We start from the raw sequence: 22438 nt of genomic DNA, 5'->3' as shown, positions 1-22438 counted from the left end.
TTAGTCAAGGACCGCTTCCCTGGTCTAGTGGTAGAGTGTCTGCCCGGAGAGCGTAAGATCGGGGCCCGATCCCCGGCAATGTAATACCAAAAGATGTTAAAAGATGGTACTTGTTGTTAACTTGCCTGGCGTTCAGCATAAGTGGCTAAAACAAGACCTGTTCAGCTCGGAGTCAGTATACGGTGTCTGAGTGGGGTATTCATGTTAAACTGCCGCATTGTTTCTCAATGGGCTAGCACTATAAAAGTCCGGACTAGTACAAGCAGCCACACACGCATATTGCTACATGAGTACAATAATCTTGAACATGATGTTAATCACCATTTCACCTCACCTTTTAATTAATACATGCGACCATTTTGGGGACCGTCACTTATCCTCACTTCTCCAGTATGTGCCATTGTCTCTCTCCTCACTGGCTTTTAAAGTGACAAGTCTTACTACTACTAATTGAAAAACAAACAAAGTTGCAATTAATACTGTCAAACAGGAGACAAGGTTCTATGTAACAATTGTATCAACTAACTTATTTGATTGAAGGTCATTTTCTCCAAATTGTCTTGGGCCATTCTCTCTGTGACCCACGCAGATTGCTGTCCAAGTTATGCCCCTTAGACATACCAGTAACCTTTAATCATGGGTTTAATCCCTGTTATCCAGGTAATATTTCTAGGTTTGTCAGCCCCATACCCATGGGTTTCGCCAAAGTGGCAAATATGTCAGACCTGCATCCCTTTGCGCTTTCATCCCACATCTCCCACACTGACTGATTCTCATCCAAAGGCCCTTACACCACTGGGCCATCCCCCTTGACTAAACAAACCAGTGTTGTATATATAGAGTTTCGTAGTATAATAGAAGAAAGAGTTGATACAATCATGGACATGCTGTTTGTCTCCAGAAAATCAGTGCATAATTACAAGATGCCATCAGATACATATCTTTTTACAGCTGCTGCTTCTCGCCATGTAAAGGTGTTCTGGGCTAGATTGTGTGTGATGGACAGACGGACAGGGTGGATTGGTGTGGATTGTTGTTCATGCAATCACTCAAAGGACCATGGAACTAATAATAACAAAAAAAACTCGCAGACGAGGCCTCGTCTACGATTTCTTTTGCGAGTTTTTTCATTGTTATTATTATTATAAGTTACATGGTCCGGTGAATCACTGTGTTGTCTGGCCCAGGGTCGAGTATTTACAGGCCGCATGTATATATTGTGTGCAATTTTTATATTCGCACATTAATCACATGTTCGATTTGGAGCAGTTAAGGTCCTGTGTGGGGAACAAGCGTCAGGCTTTGAAACTATTTGGTCTATATAAGAGTTTATGATGAGGAAGGATGCATTGTGACCATTGCCCCATAATTCTGGCGATATCAAACCATTTTAGATATTCGTGGTCACTCCTTCAGATAAGCACTTCTTGTACAGTACCACGCTGTTAAAATCGTTTCATATGCATCCACTGCTAGCAAACACTTATTAGAATCTATATTTGAACGAGGCGCCAACTCAACATTACGCTTGAAACATGACTGGGATCCTGTTTTGACATACGACGTCCGAGTAGAGCAGGGAGAGAACCAGTCAAGCTGCTAACGTCACGTGATGCATGACAGTCTCGCGAGATTTATGACGTCGCCTTGACGACACTTTCACTACTGGCATCGCCATTGTTGAGGTTATACTGCTGTCATATTACAACTTATCTGCTGCTTTTTGCCTTGTCTTGTGCTCATCTCCGCTTGTGAAAACCATGAGCGCATACACCCAAGGTATTTCTTTGTTTCTGAATTAGCCTTGTTGGCCCATTTCCTTGTTTTCTGCTTAAATTTCTTAATTTAATTTGAAGTAAGCCGAGATCTAAATCTATTGAAAAAATAATCTAGTAGGCCTAGATTTCTACCACCAACCATTCACTATTTATATAAGATTGCATTTTTGTAGGCCATTGATAACATGTCCACATCTGGGTCTGAAATATGTCCGATAGGCCTATATCTATATACTTTCCTTATTCTTATTCTGAAAAGAGACCATTTTTTACACTCAATGTCAAGTATCGAAAGAAGAAACTTCAAATAAGACAATTTGTCGTTTTTAAATAAATATACTGAAGATTAATATTAGAATCAATCATGAATATTTTGAAGCTTTCAAGGTGCTAATGTGAAAGTGACTTCAAAGAGGGGATAGACACGACCGCTACTCCGTTAGTTCGAGACTAGTGAAAATGGAAAGGGACTAGTTGTTTGTTTTATTCCAAAATCTTGTTGCTTTAATCAAACCACTATTCTCAACTACGGAATCGTTGGATATGACCAGTCTGTGGTGTCTATCCCTGCAAAGGCTTTTCGTCCCTATAGATAACCCTGTGCTTTTATGAATCTTTCATAACGTTGTGACAATGACCAATCAATATCATAATCTAGAACAAAATCATTAATAGTGTAAATATGTTCTATCAAGTATTATTCTGTGAATGTACACCCTACGACCACTTAATACCGGAAAACAAATCAATTTCGCAATCATTATCAACCCGAACACTGACAACATTAAGACTAATTAAACTATTCATGTAACATATGAAATGCATGCCAATTGTACGTCAATACTTAACAAACTTGTATAACGTTCCTACCAGGGTACCGACGGATTGGCTTTAAGTATAAACGATGAGTATACGCCACACACAGTGTAGTTTACATACACTTAGTATATTTCCGCATACAGGTACTGACCGTTGAGAAAACCTTTCCTTCATATACAATATATAGGTTGATGTAATGACTCTCTCTCTCTCTCTCTCTCTCCTGTGTGAAAAGGGCGCAATATTAATGCGTCTGGAAAAAACTCTGTATATCTTAATGATTCTGTTGATAACACTTATTTTGCTAACGACAAATGTCATAAGGACAACCCATGAAGATCCAGGTAAGAAAGGTCTTCAGCAAACCATGCTTGTCGTAAGAGGCGTTTAACGGGATCGGGTGGCATGTCACCGTATCCCAATTGCGTGAATCGATGCTCATGATGTCAATCACTGAATTGTCTGGTCCAGACTCGTTTATTTGCAAACCGCCGTCATATAGCTGGAATATTGCTGAGTGCGGCATTGAAACAACAAACAAACACACCATTGGGATATTTTCATGATTTGAGCATATTTGGATTGAATGTACTTCCATTGCATCACCAAACTACAGACACACCCTTACAACGTTTTGGATGGCAATCAGTCAATGTCCTAGAAAATGTACCTATCGGAAACCCTTGCTACCGCTTATATACTTGCCTTTTTTGAACTGACTGGATGACAGTGATCGAATGGATCATCAGGACCAATTTAAATTTGTCTAAAAGTAGTTTATATACTGTCCAAGTTGATCCTGTTGCATTTATTCCCATTTAACACTCTCATTCTTTCTTTCCTGACAGCTCTTGACCTCGTGATCAGGTTCCCTTTGAACTTTGACATCTGGGCCCCTCCTCGCCAAGTGGGTGTCTTAGGGAATCAGTAATTTACTGTTATTCTAATCAATTAGTGAATTACTAACACGTGATACCAAAACGTATACTGTGGATTTGGAAAGTTATATTCATGAGCATTATTAACCACGTATCATTATCACTAACGTTCTTATAACATCCTAATTATCCCTTTATTGATCCATTTCCAACAACTACCCTCTTCTTCCTGTACTCCTATCTTCTGTCTCTCTCTACATGTCCTTCTCTCCCCCTCCTGTCAGCGTCCTACTGGGAGGTACATGACCATCCTTGAACCCCTGTCAGAACTCCCCGTCCCTTCCACCTCTATCCCCGCCCCCGCCCTTCTCTCTGCCTCCGTCCTCCGTGATGCCCCTCACTTCGTCGATATCAACCTGGATGATGACGACACCCTGACCCAGTCCCTAGTTCGAGTCTTCCTGTCACGTGTGTCTGGATTCTTGAGGAGAGTGTTCCGTGTCAAGATGGACGCTTAGAGTGACATCTTGCTACCTCTTAGAACTTGTTAATAAATACCTTGGACCTTAAGAATACTTAAAAAAATAAATGATATAGTGTTCTCTACATTTTGGACCTTTCGGACTTTTTTAATGTTTTGGATATTTTGATCATTTAGGACCATTTTGCTATTTTTGGACCCCGGAATAAATACTTTTTTAAATACTAAACCTTCAGTGTTTTTGGACTTTTTAGATACTTGGGCCATTTTGGATTACCTATAGAAATATGTTATGTGCTTTTGGCTCTTTCGGACACTTTTGGCTTTACACTTTCAAGATTGGACTTTATTAAATCATTATGATTCAATATTTATTGTTGTTTTGTTTTTTCCATTTAGCCGTTTCTCCTATAGTCACGTTGTTGCATACAATCTCCTTGGTTTGTCAGCCCCTTATACCCGTGTGCTTGTGGGTTTCACTAACTGTTGGCAGTATTTGAGGGCTTTTATGTATGTCAACCGCATTCAGCAGTATTTCAGCTACAGAGAGTCTATTGACTGCAATCGGGGTACAATGACACGCGGTCATCCGAGACACTGACCACCTGATCCATGGACTAAGTCGCCTCGTACATTCTCGTACCAAGGAAATGTTTTGACGTTGTTATTTCATGAAAACAGACATTAGCAAGGACAAAGACAATATATTTTAATGACAATCATTTAGAATAGAATGTTGTGGGTGCTTACTCGTAATATTTACTCTTTACTACTACTTTATTACACTTCGTTTTAGAATTCTCAATTTTACCTTTGCCTCCCACCCTGCGCGACTCATTAAAGCTGTCGCCAAGAGAATGGATATATGTTGGACACGCACTCTAAAACTTCAACCAAACACAAATGGATGCTTACACGTTTGGTTTCAATACTATAACACTTAAGTCACTACTACTACTTTACTCCATTCAAATTTTCTTTTCTGTGCGACTTCTTTGAAGTTGTTGCCAAGTGCATGTACGTTGTACATGTCACGCATTCTAGCTTAAACGAAACACAAATAAACGCTTACACGTTAGTTTTCAGTGAGAAACAACAACACTAGAGTTAATGGTGAACACGATTTAAACAAATAATTTTTTTGATTGATTACAGTTCAACATGTCGGAGTTTATCTGCACGGTATTGTATTGTCACGTAATTTAAGGGACGCAACTCGTGTTCTCTTGGCAGAATCGTATGTAAATAAAGGGACGCAACTGCATGCGTCTCATAGTAAGGGAAACACCTCCCTTGGGTGTGAGTATGGGTTTTGCGCCGACTTTAGCAATATCACGGCGGGGGGCACCAAAAATGGGCTCCACACATTGTTCTCATGACAGGAATAGAACCCGGGTCTTTGGCGTGACCCTGTTACCACTAGCCTACTCCACTAATCCCTTCCCCTGGGAATGAGGCCGGAAAACAAAGGCATCTCCAAAGGCAGAAGGGACCTAGATTCGGCATGGTGTGAATGGAAGACGCGCAAACGTTGTTTACAAATATTTCTTCTCCGACAAAGAAACAACCAGGCTGGCCAAATTGTCATTGATTTTGCTCCAGAAAAGTAGCAGGGACAAAACACTACAACGTATATATAATTATATTGGAAGCTTGTTTGGTCGATATGTGGGTAAATAGCTGGAAAAACGTATGACTTTGTGTTTCCTTTATCGTTCTTATCTACATACACTGGTGCTGTGAAGATCGGGGTAGAATAGGTCTTCAGCAACCCATGGTTGCCGTAAAAGGCGACTATGCTTGTCAGAAGAGGTGACTAACGGGATCGGGTGGTCAGGCTCGCTGACTTGGTTGAAGCAATCATCGATCCCATTTGCTTGGATCGATGCTCGTGATATCAATCACTGGATTGTCTGGTCCAGACTCGAGTATTTACAGACCGCCGTTATATAGCTGGAATATTGCTGAGTGCGGCGGGAAAACAACAAACCATTCGTTCATATCTACAAACACAGATGCTACTTCTATTTTAATTCAAATTTCCTGAGAATGTAGTTGATGAGAGTCTGTTGTATATCCCTGTGTTCATTCCGGGTGTGACGACGCCACCAGCACCTCCTGCTTGGAAGAATTAACAAGGATCGGGTGCATCATACATAGTTACAAAGCGTCACTCATGCTATCAACCACTCGACATGCTCGATTTGTATACACGCCGTCGTGAAATGGCTGGAATACTGCTGACAACATTCACTCACACACTCACTCACTCTTTGTACAGCTGTTCCATAGACCCCCATTGGTATTCTAGGTAATGGGTCCAAGTACCCCTGCTTGTAGGGCCCGAATAATGAGGATCAGGTGGTTTGTATAATTACATTGTGTGTGATGGACAGACAGACGATGTGGATTGTTCATGCTGTCGCTGGATTGTCTGGCCCACGGTCTATGCGAAACACACTCTTACTGTTGGAAGCCGTGGAAACCCCAATTCACAGATAGTCGTGCTTTGTGATGTAATCACTATTTCCAGTATAAGTCCTTGTATTGCAACCAGTCTGTTAGACTTATGGATAAATCTAGACTGAAAAAGCTGTAAACACTGCCAGAACTACTAAGCAATGTTTAGGGTTGAATTTATATGTATTTAGGCTTTACATGTTTTTTTAAAGGTGGTTTACGAGACCGACTGTCATAAATAACTGAGATTATTTATCATTTATTCAGGTTTCATCATAAATATAAATCTCGTTTTGTGAATCAATCAACTATCAATGACTATTGCTAGTTGTCATTTCTAACTCCTCTGCCCAACAGTGACTGAACTTACAAGAGTTAATCAAAATATGTGTTTATGTATGTTCTAACATAGTAGAACTATTAAGAATATTGTTATTCCCAACAATCTCTGTAGAATCCATGAATCATTGTTATTTCTGAGATGTATGAAGCTATGTTGAGTGATGTAAATAATTAATCATTATTTATTTGTAAATTGTTGTTTTCCATAATAAAATGTTTCAAAATAATTAATGAAGTGAGTGTGTAATTTAATCACCTGAACATGGTGTATGTTACAAACAATGCAATGATATCCGTCACTGTTACTGAACATTCTGAATGATATGGATATATCTGGTTGTTTAGTCAAGGACCGCTTCCCTGGTCTAGTGGTAGAGTGTCTGCCCGGAGAGCGTAAGATCGGGGCCCGATCCCCGGCCATGTAATACCAAAAGATGTTAAAAGATGGTACTTGTTGTTAACTTGCCTGGCGTTCAGCATAAGTGGCTAAAACAAGACCTGTTCAGCTCGGAGTCAGTATACGGTGTCTGAGTGGGGTATTCATGTTAAACTGCCGCATTGTTTCTCAATGGGCTAGCACTATAAAAGTCCGGACTAGTACAAGCAGCCACACACGCATATTGCTACATGAGTACAATAATCTTGAACATGATGTTAATCACCATTTCACCTCACCTTTTAATTAATACATGCGACCATTTTGGGGACCGTCACTTATCCTCACTTCTCCAGTATGTGCCATTGTCTCTCTCCTCACTGGCTTTTAAAGTGACAAGTCTTACTACTACTAATTGAAAAACAAACAAAGTTGCAATTAATACTGTCAAACAGGAGACAAGGTTCTATGTAACAATTGTATCAACTAACTTATTTGATTGAAGGTCATTTTCTCCAAATTGTCTTGGGCCATTCTCTCTGTGACCCACGCAGATTGCTGTCCAAGTTATGCCCCTTAGACATACCAGTAACCTTTAATCATGGGTTTAATCCCTGTTATCCAGGTAATATTTCTAGGTTTGTCAGCCCCAGTACCAATGGATTTTGCCAAAGTGGCAAATATGTCAGACCTGCATCATTTCGCTTTCATCCCACATCTCCCACACTGACTGATTCTCATCCAAAGGCCCTTACACCACTGGGCCATCCCCCTTGACTAAACAAACCAGTGTTGTATATATAGAGTTTCGTAGTATAATAGAAGAAAGAGTTGATACAATCATGGACATGCTGTTTGTCTCCAGAAAATCAGTGCATAATTACAAGATGCCATCAGATACATATCTTTTTACAGCTGCTGCTTCTCGCCATGTAAAGGTGTTCTGGGCTAGATTGTGTGTGATGGACAGACGGACAGGGTGGATTGGTGTGGATTGTTGTTCATGCAATCACTCAAAGGACCATGGAACTAATAATAACAAAAAAAACTCGCAGACGAGGCCTCGTCTACGATTTCTTTTGCGAGTTTTTTCATTGTTATTATTATTATAAGTTACATGGTCCGGTGAATCACTGTGTTGTCTGGCCCAGGGTCGAGTATTTACAGGCCGCATGTATATATTGTGTGCAATTTTTATATTCGCACATTAATCACATGTTCGATTTGGAGCAGTTAAGGTCCTGTGTGGGGAACAAGGTCAGGCTTTGAAACTATTTGGTCTATATAAGAGTTTATGATGAGGAAGGATGCATTGTGACCATTGCCCCATAATTCTGGCGATAACAAACCATTTTAGATATTCGTGGTCACTCCTTCAGATAAGCACTTCTTGTACAGTACCACGCTGTTAAAATCGTTTCATATGCATCCACTGCGAGCAAACACTTATTAGAATCTATATTTGAACGAGGCGCCAACTCAACATTACGCTTGAAACATGACTGGGATCCTGTTTTGACATACGACGTCCGAGTAGAGCAGGGAGAGAACCAGTCAAGCTGCTAACGTCACGTGATGCATGACAGTCTCGCGAGATTTATGACGTCGCCTTGACGACACTTTCACTACTGGCATCGCCATTGTTGAGGTTATACTGCTGTCATATTACAACTTATCTGCTGCTTTTTGCCTTGTCTTGTGCTCATCTCCGCTTGTGAAAACCATGAGCGCATACACCCAAGGTATTTCTTTGTTTCTGAATTAGCCTTGTTGGCCCATTTCCTTGTTTTCTGCTTAAATTTCTTAATTTAATTTGAAGTAAGCCGAGATCTAAATCTATTGAAAAAATAATCTAGTAGGCCTAGATTTCTACCACCAACCATTCACTATTTATATAAGATTGCATTTTTGTAGGCCATTGATAACATGTCCACATCTGAGTCTGAAATATGTCCGATAGGCCTATATCTATATACTTTCCTTATTCTTATTCTGAAAAGAGACCATTTTTTACACTCAATGTCAAGTATCGAAAGAAGAAACTTCAAATAAGACAATTTGTCGTTTTTAAATAAATATACTGAAGATTAATATTAGAATCAATCATGAATATTTTGAAGCTTTCAAGGTGCTAATGTGAAAGTGACTTCAAAGAGGGGATAGACACGACCGCTACTCCGTTAGTTCGAGACTAGTGAAAATGGAAAGGGACTAGTTGTTTGTTTTATTCCAAAATCTTGTTGCTTTAATCAAACCACTATTCTCAACTACGGAATCGTTGGATATGACCAGTCTGTGGTGTCTATCCCTGCAAAGGCTTTTCATCCCTATAGATAACCCTGTGCTTTTATGAATCTTTCATAACGTTGTGACAATGACCAATCAATATCATAATCTAGAACAAAATCATTAATAGTGTAAATATGTTCTATCAAGTATTATTCTGTGAATGTACACCCTACGACCACTTAATACCGGAAAACAAATCAATTTCGCAATCATTATCAACCCGAACACTGAACATTTAGACTAATTAAACTTTTCATGTAACATGAAATGCATGCCAATTGTACGTCAATACTTAACGAACTTGTATAACGTTCCTACCAGGGTACCGACGAATTGGCTTTAAGTATAAACGATGAGTATACGCCACACACAGTGTAGTTTACATACACTAAGTATATTTCCGCATACAGGTACTGACCGTTGAGAAAACCTTTCCTTCATATACAATATATAGGTTGATGTAATGACTCTCTCTCTCTCTCTCTCTCTCTCTCTCTCTCTCCTGTGTGAAAAGGGCGCAATATTAATGCGTCTGGAAAAAACTCTGTATATCTTAATGATTCTGTTGCTAACACTTATTTTGCTAACGACAAATGTCATAAGGACAACCCATGAAGATCCAGGTAAGAAAGGTCTTCAGCAAACCATGCTTGTCGTAAGAGGCGTTTAACGGGATCGGGTGGCATGTCATCGTATCCCAATTGCGTGAATCGATGCTCATGATGTCAATCACTGAATTGTCTGGTCCAGACTCGTTTATTTGCAAACCGCCGTCATATAGCTGGAATATTGCTGAGTGCGGCATTGAAACAACAAACAAACACACCATTGGGATATTTTCATGATTTGAGCATATTTGGATTGAATGTACTTCCATTGCATCACCAAACTACAGACACACCCTTACAACGTTTTGGATGGCAATCAGTCAATGTCCTAGAAAATGTACCTATCGGAAACCCTTGCTACCGCTTATATACTTGCCTTTTTTGAACTGACTGGATGACAGTGATCGAATGGATCATCAGGACCAATTTAAATTTGTCTAAAAGTAGTTTATATACTGTCCAAGTTGATCCTGTTGCATTTATTCCCATTTAACACTCTCATTCTTTCTTTCCTGACAGCTCTTGACCTCGTGATCAGGTTCCCTTTGAACTTTGACATCTGGGCCCCTCCTCGCCAAGTGGGTGTCTTAGGGAATCAGTAATTTACTGTTATTCTAATCAATTAGTGAATTACTAACACGTGATACCAAAACTTATACTGTGGATTTGGAAAGTTATATTCATGAGCATTATTAACCACGTATCATTATCACTAACGTTCTTATAACATCCTAATTATCCCTTTATTGATCCATTTCCAACAACTACCCTCTTCTCCCTGTACTCCTATCTTCTGTCTCTCTCTACATGTCCTTCTCTCCCCCCCCTGTCAGCGTCCTACCGGGAGGTACATGACCATCCTTGAACCCCTGTCAGAACTCCCCGTCCCTTCCACCTCTATCCCCGCCCCCGCCCTTCTCTCTGCCTCCGTCCTCCGTGATGCCCCTCACTTCGTCGATATCAACCTGGATGATGACGACACCCCGACCCAGTCCCCAGTTCGAGTCTTCCTGTCACGTGTGTCTGGATTCTTGAGGAGAGTGTTCCGTGTCAAGATGGACGCTTAGAGTGGCATCTTGCTACCTCTTAGAACTTGTGTTAATAAATACCTTGGACCTTAAGAATACTTAAAAAAAATAAATGATATAGTGTTCTCTACATTTTGGACCTTTCGGACTTTTTTAATGTTTTGGATATTTTGATCATTTAGGACCATTTTGCTATTTTTGGACCCCGGAATAAATACTTTTTTAAATACTAAACCTTCAGTGTTTTTGGACTTTTTAGATACTTGGGCCATTTTGGATTACCTATAGAAATATGTTATGTGCTTTTGGCTCTTTCGGACACTTTTGGCTTTACACTTTCAAGATTGGACTTTATTAAATCATTATGATTCAATATTTATTGTTGTTTTGTTTTTTCCATTTAGCCGTTTCTCCTATAGTAACGTTGTTGCATACAATCTCCTTGGTTTGTCAGCCCCTTATACCCGTGTGCTTGTGGGTTTCACTAACTGTTGGCAGTATTTGAGGGCTTTTATGTATGTCAACCGCATTCAGCAGTATTTCAGCTACAGAGAGTCTATTGACTGCAATCGGGGTACAATGACACGCGAATAAATGCAACAGGATCAACTTGGACAGTATATAAACTACTTTTAGACAAATTTAAATTGGTCCTGATGATCCATTCGATCACTGTCATCCAGTCAGTTCAAAAAAGGCAAGTATATAAGCGGTAGCAAGGGTTTCCGATAGGTACATTTTCTAGGACATTGACTGATTGCCATCCAAAACGTTGTAAGGGTGTGTCTGTAGTTTGGTGATGCAATGGAAGTACATTCAATCCAAATATGCTCAAATCATGAAAATATCCCAATGGTGTGTTTGTTTGTTGTTTCAATGCCGCACTCAGCAATATTCCAGCTATATGACGGCGGTTTGCAAATAAACGAGTCTGGACCAGACAATTCAGTGATTGACATCATGAGCATCGATTCACGCAATTGGGATACGATGACATGCCACCCGATCCCGTTAAACGCCTCTTACGACAAGCATGGTTTGCTGAAGACCTTTCTTACCTGGATCTTCATGGGTTGTCCTTATGACATTTGTCGTTAGCAAAATAAGTGTTAGCAACAGAATCATTAAGATATACAGAGTTTTTTCCAGACGCATTAATATTGCGCCCTTTTCACACAGGAGAGAGAGAGAGAGAGAGAGAGAGAGAGAGAGAGAGAGTCATTACATCAACCTATATATTGTATATGAAGGAAAGGTTTTCTCAACGGTCAGTACCTGTATGCGGAAATATACTTAGTGTATGTAAACTACACTGTGTGTGGCGTATACTCATCGTTTATACTTAAAGCCAATTCGTCGGTACCCTGGTAGGAACGTTATACAAGTTCGTTAAGTATTGACGTACAATTGGCATGCATTTCATGTTACATGAAAAGTTTAATTAGTCTAAATGTTCAGTGTTCGGGTTGATAATGATTGCGAAATTGATTTGTTTTCCGGTATTAAGTGGTCGTAGGGTGTACATTCACAGAATAATACTTGATAGAACATATTTACACTATTAATGATTTTGTTCTAGATTATGATATTGATTGGTCATTGTCACAACGTTATGAAAGATTCATAAAAGCACAGGGTTATCTATAGGGATGAAAAGCCTTTGCAGGGATAGACACCACAGACTGGTCATATCCAACGATTCCGTAGTTGAGAATAGTGGTTTGATTAAAGCAACAAGATTTTGGAATAAAACAAACAACTAGTCCCTTTCCATTTTCACTAGTCTCGAACTAACTATAAATTCAACCCTAAACATTGCTTAGTAGTTCTGGCAGTGTTTACAGCTTTTTCAGTCTAGATTTATCCATAAGTCTAACAGACTGGTTGCAATACAAGGACTTATACTGGAAATAGTGATTACATCACAAAGCACGACTATCTGTGAATTGGGGTTTCCACGGCTTCCAACAGTAAGAGTGTGTTTCGCATAGACCGTGGGCCAGACAATCCAGCGACAGCATGAACAATCCACATCGTCTGTCTGTCCATCACACACAATGTAATTATACAAACCACCTGATCCTCATTATTCGGGCCCTACAAGCAGGGGTACTTGGACCCATTACCTAGAATACCAATGGGGGTCTATGGAACAGCTGTACAAAGAGTGAGTGAGTGTGTGAGTGAATGTTGTCAGCAGTATTCCAGCCATTTCACGACGGCGTGTATACAAATCGAGCATGTCGAGTGGTTGATAGCATGAGTGACGCTTTGTAACTATGTATGATGCACCCGATCCTTGTTAATTCTTCCAAGCAGGAGGTGCTGGTGGCGTCGTCTCACCCGGAATGAACACAGGGATATACAACAGACTCTCATCAACTATATTCTCAGGAAATTTGAATTAAAATAGAAGTAGCATCTGTGTTTGTAGATATGAACGAATGGTTTGTTGTTTTCCCGACGCACTCAGCAATATTCCAGCTATATAACGGCGGTCTGTAAATACTCGAGTCTGGACCAGACAATCCAGTGATTGATATCACGAGCATCGATCCAAGCAAATGGGATCGATGATTTCATGAAAACAGACATTAGCAAGGACAAAGACAATATATTTTAATGACAATCGTTTAGAATAGAATGTTGTGGGTGCTTAGTCGTAATATTTACTCTTTACTACTACTTTATTACACTTCGTTTTAGAATTCTCAATTTTACCTTTGCCTCCCACCCTGCGCGACTCATCAAAGCTGTCGCCAAGAGAATGGATATATGTTGGACACGCACTCTAAAACTTCAACCAAACACAAATGGATGCTTACACGTTTGGTTTCAATACTATAACACTTAAGTCACTACTACTACTTTACTCCATTCAAGTTTTCTTTTCTGTGCGACTTCTTTGAAGTTGTTGCCAAGTGCATGTACGTTGTACATGTCACGCATTCTAGCTTAAACGAAACACAAATAAACGCTTACACGTTAGTTTTCAGTGAGAAACAACAACACTAGAGTTAATGGTGAACACGATTTAAACAACTAATTTTTTTGCTTGATTACAGTTCAACATGTCGGAGTTTATCTGCACGGTATTGTATTGTCACGTAATTTAAGGGACGCAACTCGTGTTCTCTTGGCAGAATCGTATGTAAATAAAGGGACGCAACTGCATGCGTCTCATAGTAAGGGAAACACCTCCCTTGGGTGTGAGTATGGGTTTTGCGCCGACTTTAGCAATATCACGGCGGGGGGCACCAAAAATGGGCTCCACACATTGTTCTCATGACAGGAATAGAACCCGGGTCTTTGGCGTGACCCTGTTACCACTAGCCTACTCCACTAAGCCCTTCCCCTGGGAATGAGGCCGGAAAACAAAGGCATCTCCAAAGGCAGAAGGGACCTAGATTCGGCATGGTGTGAATGGAAGACGCGCAAACGTTGTTTACAAATATTTCTTCTCCGACAAAGAAACAACCAGGCTGGCCAAATTGTCATTGATTTTGCTCCAGAAAAGTAGCAGGGACAAAACACTACAACGTATATATAATTATATTGGAAGCTTGTTTAGTAGATATGTGGGTAAATAGCTGGAAAAACGTATGACTTTGTGTTTCCTTTATCGTTCTTATCTACATACACTGGTGCTGTGAAGATCGGGGTAGAATAGGTCTTCAGCAACCCATGGTTGCCGTAAAAGGCGACTATGCTTGTCAGAAGAGGTGACTAACGGGATCGGGTGGTCAGGCTCGCTGACTTGGTTGAAGCAATCATCGATCCCATTTGCTTGGATCGATGCTCGTGATATCAATCACTGGATTGTCTGGTCCAGACTCGAGTATTTACAGACCGCCGTTATATAGCTGGAATATTGCTGAGTGCGTCGGGAAAACAACAAACCATTCGTTCATATCTACAAACACAGATGCTACTTCTATTTTAATTCAAATTTCCTGAGAATATAGTTGATGAGAGTCTGTTGTATATCCCTGTGTTCATTCCGGGTGAGACGACGCCACCAGCACCTCCTGCTTGGAAGAATTAACAAGGATCGGGTGCATCATACATAGTTACAAAGCGTCACTCATGCTATCAACCACTCGACATGCTCGATTTGTATACACGCCGTCGTGAAATGGCTGGAATACTGCTGACAACATTCACTCACACACTCACTCACTCTTTGTACAGCTGTTCCATAGACCCCCATTGGTATTCTAGGTAATGGGTCCAAGTACCCCTGCTTGTAGGGCCCGAATAATGAGGATCAGGTGGTTTGTATAATTACATTGCGTGTGATGGACAGACAGACGATGTGGATTGTTCATGCTGTCGCTGGATTGTCTGGCCCACGGTCTATGCGAAACACACTCTTACTGTTGGAAGCCGTGGAAACCCCAATTCACAGATAGTCGTGCTTTGTGATGTAATCACTATTTCCAGTATAAGTCCAGTGTCTGCCCGGAGAGCGTAAGATCGGGGCCCGATCCCCGGCCATGTAATACCAAAAGATGTTAAAAGATGGTACTTGTTGTTAACTTGCCTGGCGTTCAGCATAAGTGGCTAAAACAAGACCTGTTCAGCTCGGAGTCAGTATACGGTGTCTGAGTGGGGTATTCATGTTAAACTGCCGCATTGTTTCTCAATGGGCTAGCACTATAAAAGTCCGGACTAGTACAAGCAGCCACACACGCATATTGCTACATGAGTACAATAATCTTGAACATGATGTTAATCACCATTTCACCTCACCTTTTAATTAATACATCGGGCCATTTTGGGAACCATCACTTATCCTCACTTCTCCAGTATGTGCCATTGTCTCTCTCCTCACTGGCTTTTAAAGTGACAAGTCTTACTACTACTAATTGAAAAACAAACAAAGTTGCAATTAATACTGTCAAACAGGAGACAAGGTTCTATGTAACAATTGTATCAACTAACTTATTTGATTGAAGGTCATTTTCTCCAAATTGTCTTGGGCCATTCTCTCTGTGACCCACGCAGATTGCTGTCCAAGTTATGCCCCTTAGACATACCAGTAACCTTTAATCATGGGTTTAATCCCTGTTATCCAGGTAATATTTCTAGGTTTGTCAGCCCCATACCCATGGGTTTCGCCAAAGTGGCAAATATGTCAGACCTGCATCATTTCGCTTTCATCCCACATCTCCCACACTGACTGATTCTCATCCAAAGGCCCTTACACCACTGGGCCATCCCCCTTGACTAAACAAACCAGTGTTGTATATATAGAGTTTCGTAGTATAATAGAAGAAAGAGTTGATACAATCTTTGGCACGCTGTTTTTCTCCAGAAAATCAGTGCATAATTACAAGATGCCATCAGATACATATCTTTTTACAGCTGCTGCTTCTCGCCATGTAAAGGTGTTCTGGGCTAGATTGTGTGTGATGGACAGACGGACAGGGTGGATTGGTGTGGATTGTTGTTCATGCAATCACTCAAAGGACCATGAAACTAATAATAACAAAAAAACCTCGCAGACGAGGCCTCGTCTACGATTTCTTTTGCGAGTTTTTTCATTTTTATTATTATTAGATCTATATTGTTATTGTTATATTATTAGTTGGTCAGATGGTGCGGTGAATCACTGTGTTGTCTGGCCCATGCCGCATGTATATATTGTGTGCAATGTTTATATTCGCTCATTAATCACATGTTCGATTTGGAGCAGTTAAGGTCCTGCGTACGGAACAAGCATCAGACTTTGAAACTATTTGGTCTCAATATAGACTGCTACCTGGATCCTCCGCTTGGTGTCGCTGCTCTTATTCCGCTTTCCAATCAACTGATGCCACTTCTCCGTTGGTGCCCGAACATAACTACTCGCAACCACTTACAGTCGTTGAACCAGCCTCACCAGTTGATTGTTGTTCAATATTGCTTGAGCATAACTACTCAAATCAAAAGAGAACCCAAATCTTATCAAAGAAAAAGATTAAAAGGCAGAAAAAAATAATGAGTCAATTGGCAGAATTTCTTTCCCACCAATCAAGAAATGTTCTTGCAAGAGTATCTTTGACTCATCTGGTCAAACTCAAGCTTCTCCTTAACACAAGGAACCCAAGAAATATTGCACGATATTTAATGAACACACCATCGCTGAAAGATGCTTGCATCGATCTGCTTGCTGATTCTGTGCAGGGCACAACTCTTTTGATGACTGGTAGGAAATACAATGCATCGGTACTGATGAAGAAAGATTTTGAAAGTCTGAAGTCATTAGTCATTGAAGACATTGTGAATTATGAATTTAGATTAAAATTTCCTGAACTTTTTTTATGGTTCAACGTGTCATGCTTCCGAAGTCTAAGCAAAACTCAGCAGAGAACCAACAAGATATACTACCTCGTCTTGCTATGATCTATTCAGTCATGCTGTTTACAAGAAATCCTGAACTATCAAGGTTTCAAAGGGTCATTGCTTAATGTCTCCTTGACAACATATGTGATCAAAAAATGTATGACCAGATGAACAAGCTTGGTGTAACAGTTTCCTATTGTCGAGCCTTGAAGGTTTTCAAGCAGGTTGGTGGCCATTTCAATGATGTTCTCATTGATGCTGTTCATTCTTGAAAAAGATTCGATTAGTTGGCGACAATCTGAACTTCAGTGTGGATGTCAATCAGGAAAGGTATGGGAAGCACAAACACATGGTACATATGTTAGCCTTAGCAGCTCTTATATCTGAACATTACTTTATGTCAAAAAAAGAAATTCCAGAAATACCTCTTGCTCATCTCACAATCAACAATGTCTTACTATCTCAGGCAGAGTATTGTTTGCCTAGACACGGTGTAGTAAGCATTGTGGCACATACACAAAGCAAATATTCAACTCATTTAGGATTTGTGAAAGATTCTGTGCCTGTAACCTTAGCTGGGCCTGAGAGTAATCTTTTCTGTGACAAAACCAGAGTTGTCCCATTGACAGTACTGCCATGATATAAATATAGAATACTAAACGAGCTCCCGTGTAATACCAATTTTATGAAACGAGTGAATAGTTCTGGTATCTGACGAGCGAAAGCGAGTCAGATACCACAACTATTCACGAGTTTCATAAAATTGGTTTTACACGAGAGCGAGTTTAGTATTTTATTTATTACTTGTCATTTATAATGTTTTTAGAATTATACTGTTGAGTGTAAATAGGCTGACACCTACACGATCCATGGTATAATCCTATTGAGTTTAACACAATAATACTTCAAACACGTCAAAAGTTGAAACGTATGAATTTAATATCATACAATGGTCCACCTTTAGAATTCAGGCGTTCGTCCCACAAAATTATCGTAGTGCTAAGGTTATCACAACTCACATAATTTAACTTAGACCAACGACTGTCGTTGCGCTAGAGTACGATCGCCTTGTGGAACGGGGCCTTGCACCTCAAAGTTTACAATTACGTCACAATACCCGATGACGTAATTTGTTGAATTTTGTTGCAAGTTCCATCGGCGAAACAATGCCATGTGACGTCAGCCTAGCAACAAGGTTGCTTGGGTCATCGAGTGTGCATAAGCTCCTCCCAGTGATCTATCATCTCCACACACAATGTCGTTGAATACGCCAAGGGATGTTGAGAGCTTTCAATATTTGTTCGTGAAACGTGTTCCGAGAGTACATAAGCACGCGTTTTGGTATTACACAATGTGTAATAAAGCTGTATGTTTATTAAACGGGTGATCTCTTCACGGGCAAGTAATAAATAGAGAATACTACACTCATTCTCGTTAGATACCATTTTTACGAAACGAGTGGACTTTCTATGGTATCTGACCGAGCGAAAGCGAGGTCAGATACCATAGAAAGTTCACGAGTTTCGTAAAAATGGTATCTAACGAGAATGAGTGTGGTATTTTATTTATTACCCACGTTAAATATATATTTAAGTGTAAAATACATAACAACTTTCGTTCGTTGACAGACCAAACTGAAACCGGTTGCAAAATCTGGTTGCGCATGAATATTGATATATGACCAAATATGGGCATTGTTGACATGTTTATGCATACGCATTAACAACATGCGCCTGCTGTTCTGTTTGCAAACAAACCAGCACCGACGCTCAAGATACTTTTGGAAGAAAGTCTTCAACTTATGGTAATTCAAGCGCCATGTTGTTAGTACGCAGGACACCGATAAGAAAATTTGAAATGTCACATTAGCGCCGCGCTTTGAATATCGGACCAACAGTCACACGCATCACACTGCCGGGGTCCCGTCTGTGCAATCAAAATGGTTCGGTTTCCTTGATCTATCAGCTGAATTTATATCATGTCCGTACTATTTTGGAAGAGGGAAATCAGACTGTTCGCCAAAGACATTCATGTTAACTGTACCACCCTATATACTGAAGACGTGAAAATCAACAAACTTAAATCTGCTTGCATGTCAGTGACAGCTTCGAACGATCGAAGGGCAAGGTCGCCACCAGAATAAGAAAAGACAACCGCGATCCACTCACAGCGTTTTACGCTAGATATAGGGAATGTTACTGTTCACATTTGGGATGTTTGGGGCCACAAAATCAGAAGTCAAGCACACTTCCACGGAGTTTTCGAATGATTTGTATCGGAACTGTGAACTTAAAGTGATCTGGTCGTGCTGTCGTGTTCGTTCATTCATGAACAACACCTCCCGAAACAGCGCCACAAAATACGCTTCAAGGGGGACACCGATGGCACAACTGGATCATCCCAAGTAAGTCTAGATATCTGTCCAGATAGTTTAAACAGACTTCATTTCACCACGCCTATCCTTTTACGTTAAATCAAATTGAAAGTTGCGAAAATGGTCGGGTGCGTCACGCTCAAGGGACGCGCTCGATCGGCGGTCGTACATTGTAAATCGATTTATAGACCTAGCTCGATTATATGTCTGTAGGACCTCTATGCATAACTTATATAGAATGCAAACCGAATTTGATGCGTGTGACTATCTTGTTTGGTTTAATAAAGTGTTTGTAAATATCTCTCGTTCTCATGAATTTCTTCAGTTCTGCCTTGTAATCGCAAAATGAATGACGTCTCGCGATTTTTTATGAATGAAAAAAGTAGTCCCGGTGTGACAGAGGTCACGGTTATCCAATCAAAACGAATAAAACAAGGTCAACCTTGTACGACACCCGTGTGACGTACGGATTAAGTATCTTACCACTTGTATCTTCACCACGTGGGTCATAATGAGCAATATTACCAGGACACTGTTAAAATCTTGGATTCAAATGAAAATATCATTACTGATATTAATCAAGTGTCATGTCATCAAAAACAGTTCCAAATTGGAGGAGATCACTAACACGAGAGCGCTTCTCAGGAGCAATGTTTTTGTGTGATAAAGTTTAACGAGATAAGCAGCAAATCAATACTCTCTCTATCTTACATCATTAAATGTTCTCAAGATTTTAGACTGAGCAATAATCAGATTTGATATATTCTATTAGAGGTTAAATGTTTATACTGTTACCATTGTTGACCAAACTGTAAATCTGTAAATAGCTACAGGGTTAAACTACCAGTACTACCTGTGCTGTTTTTACTTACCTCCTGTGTCTGGGGAGCATGGTATTGGGCAATGAAGCATTTAAGAAGATCCTTGCTCAGTTTCTTGATTTTCTTGGTGAAGTAGGAGAGATTCTGTAATGGTCCGATGGTGGATGTGCCCACACCATTTCAGAGGAAGTTATATGATAGTTCTGTCAAAATGTTTTCCATCAGTTCTCGAAGTAAGAAGAACTGGATCTAGCACTGTTTCATATGAAGTTTCCACAGAGTGACCACTGCCAGTGGATGGAGGTCTTACTTTAACTTCTAGATAAATGTTTGGCCTGTAAATTATATTGGAATGTCATTAAAGCGTTGACTAAAGGGAAGATTCAAGTTGTTTATGTCAGATAAATAAAAACTTCATTCTTTAACCCTAAAACTTGTATGTGAAAATGATTTTCAGATATAAAAACACACAAATCTTATTAACATTACAATAATTGTTATGAAAACCTAGCATATCAGAGCTGCACTAACACCTGCGTGAACATACCATGCAAGGAATGCTCTTAAAAGGAACAATCTTTCTAGAATTTGAAGCTGTGTTACCTACGATAAGGATGCAGTTCATTTTCAGAGATCAAAAGGATGCTTGGAAATGTTATTAATAATTATTGAAGCAACTTCTGTGAGAAGTGAGGAGGTACCTATGAATGATATTATTACATAAATACAAAACATTAACTGTAATAATAAGCTATATACCATATGATAACCAAACACTTTATCAATATCACTGGTATTCATGTACAACAAAATGAATAAATACTCAATTATCGCAACAATAGATTTCTTTGCCATTTGGCATGGATACTTTCACAAGTTCAGGAAACAGCTGAGATGGGTTATCAATTTGCTAATGTTTGTTAATGAGGTTAATGTTCACTGGTTGTATATTTTCACCATATATTGGGGCCATTCAAATTGGATTGTGTGATATTAATTCTATGATCATATTGTACTGTTGCCTTGTGCAGTATCGAAGAAAGATATTTCAGTGTTATAACTATTTATTTTTGTAATTGATATCAATCCCAGATGTATTCCGTGGCAAAAACATACCTATTCTGTGATTAGAATTTCACCTTCACAATTGTTTTTAGTGACAATGTTGATTGATGTTCACTAGTGTAAACATACAGACATAAGCAATAATACAATCAAATTTACTTTGAAACAAAATCAGGATATTGAGTTCATGTTACCATTTCTAAAACGAAAAATGTTTAAAAGACTGTAAATTGTTTTAATGTTTCCATTTGTCTAAAGTTGGCATTTAAGAACAATATGTTTTCTAAACATCGGTGAATGGAGCATAAGAAAAGTAAACAGTTTTTTCTATGATTTAACTGATAAATTATTGATGATTATTAGCACATATTTTAAGAGTTGATTAGATGAATGGTAACTTTTCAAATTTGGGATTTGTCGTGTCTTGATTATTTGTAACGAACCTCTGTAATTGTCATAGTGCTTCGCTACATGAATTGCCTTATCTTATCAAACCATACTGTAGATTGTACATGTTGTAGTGTGTATATTCAAAAATATATTGAAAGATTTCTGAGTGCAATTGTTGTGGTGTTAATTTTCTTCTTGAGATGACAGTATACTGTACTACTTTGGATTTACTTCACACTTCCAATAGCATTAAGAATGTTAAGAGTATTTTTAAAATCATATGTATGTTTGTGTGAAACTATTGAACTACATTGTACATGTAAAACATCATTTTTGTCCAGTGGTCAACCATGTGCAGAAAGTCTGGTAATAAGAAATAATCTATAACCCTTTTGGGTGGTA

This window comes from Haliotis rufescens, unplaced genomic scaffold, assembly GCF_023055435.1.
Source record: "Haliotis rufescens isolate VD_foot unplaced genomic scaffold, xgHalRufe1.0.p SCAF_54, whole genome shotgun sequence".
NCBI lineage: Eukaryota > Metazoa > Mollusca > Gastropoda > Lepetellida > Haliotidae > Haliotis > Haliotis rufescens.
This window is presented reverse-complemented; position numbering follows the sequence as displayed.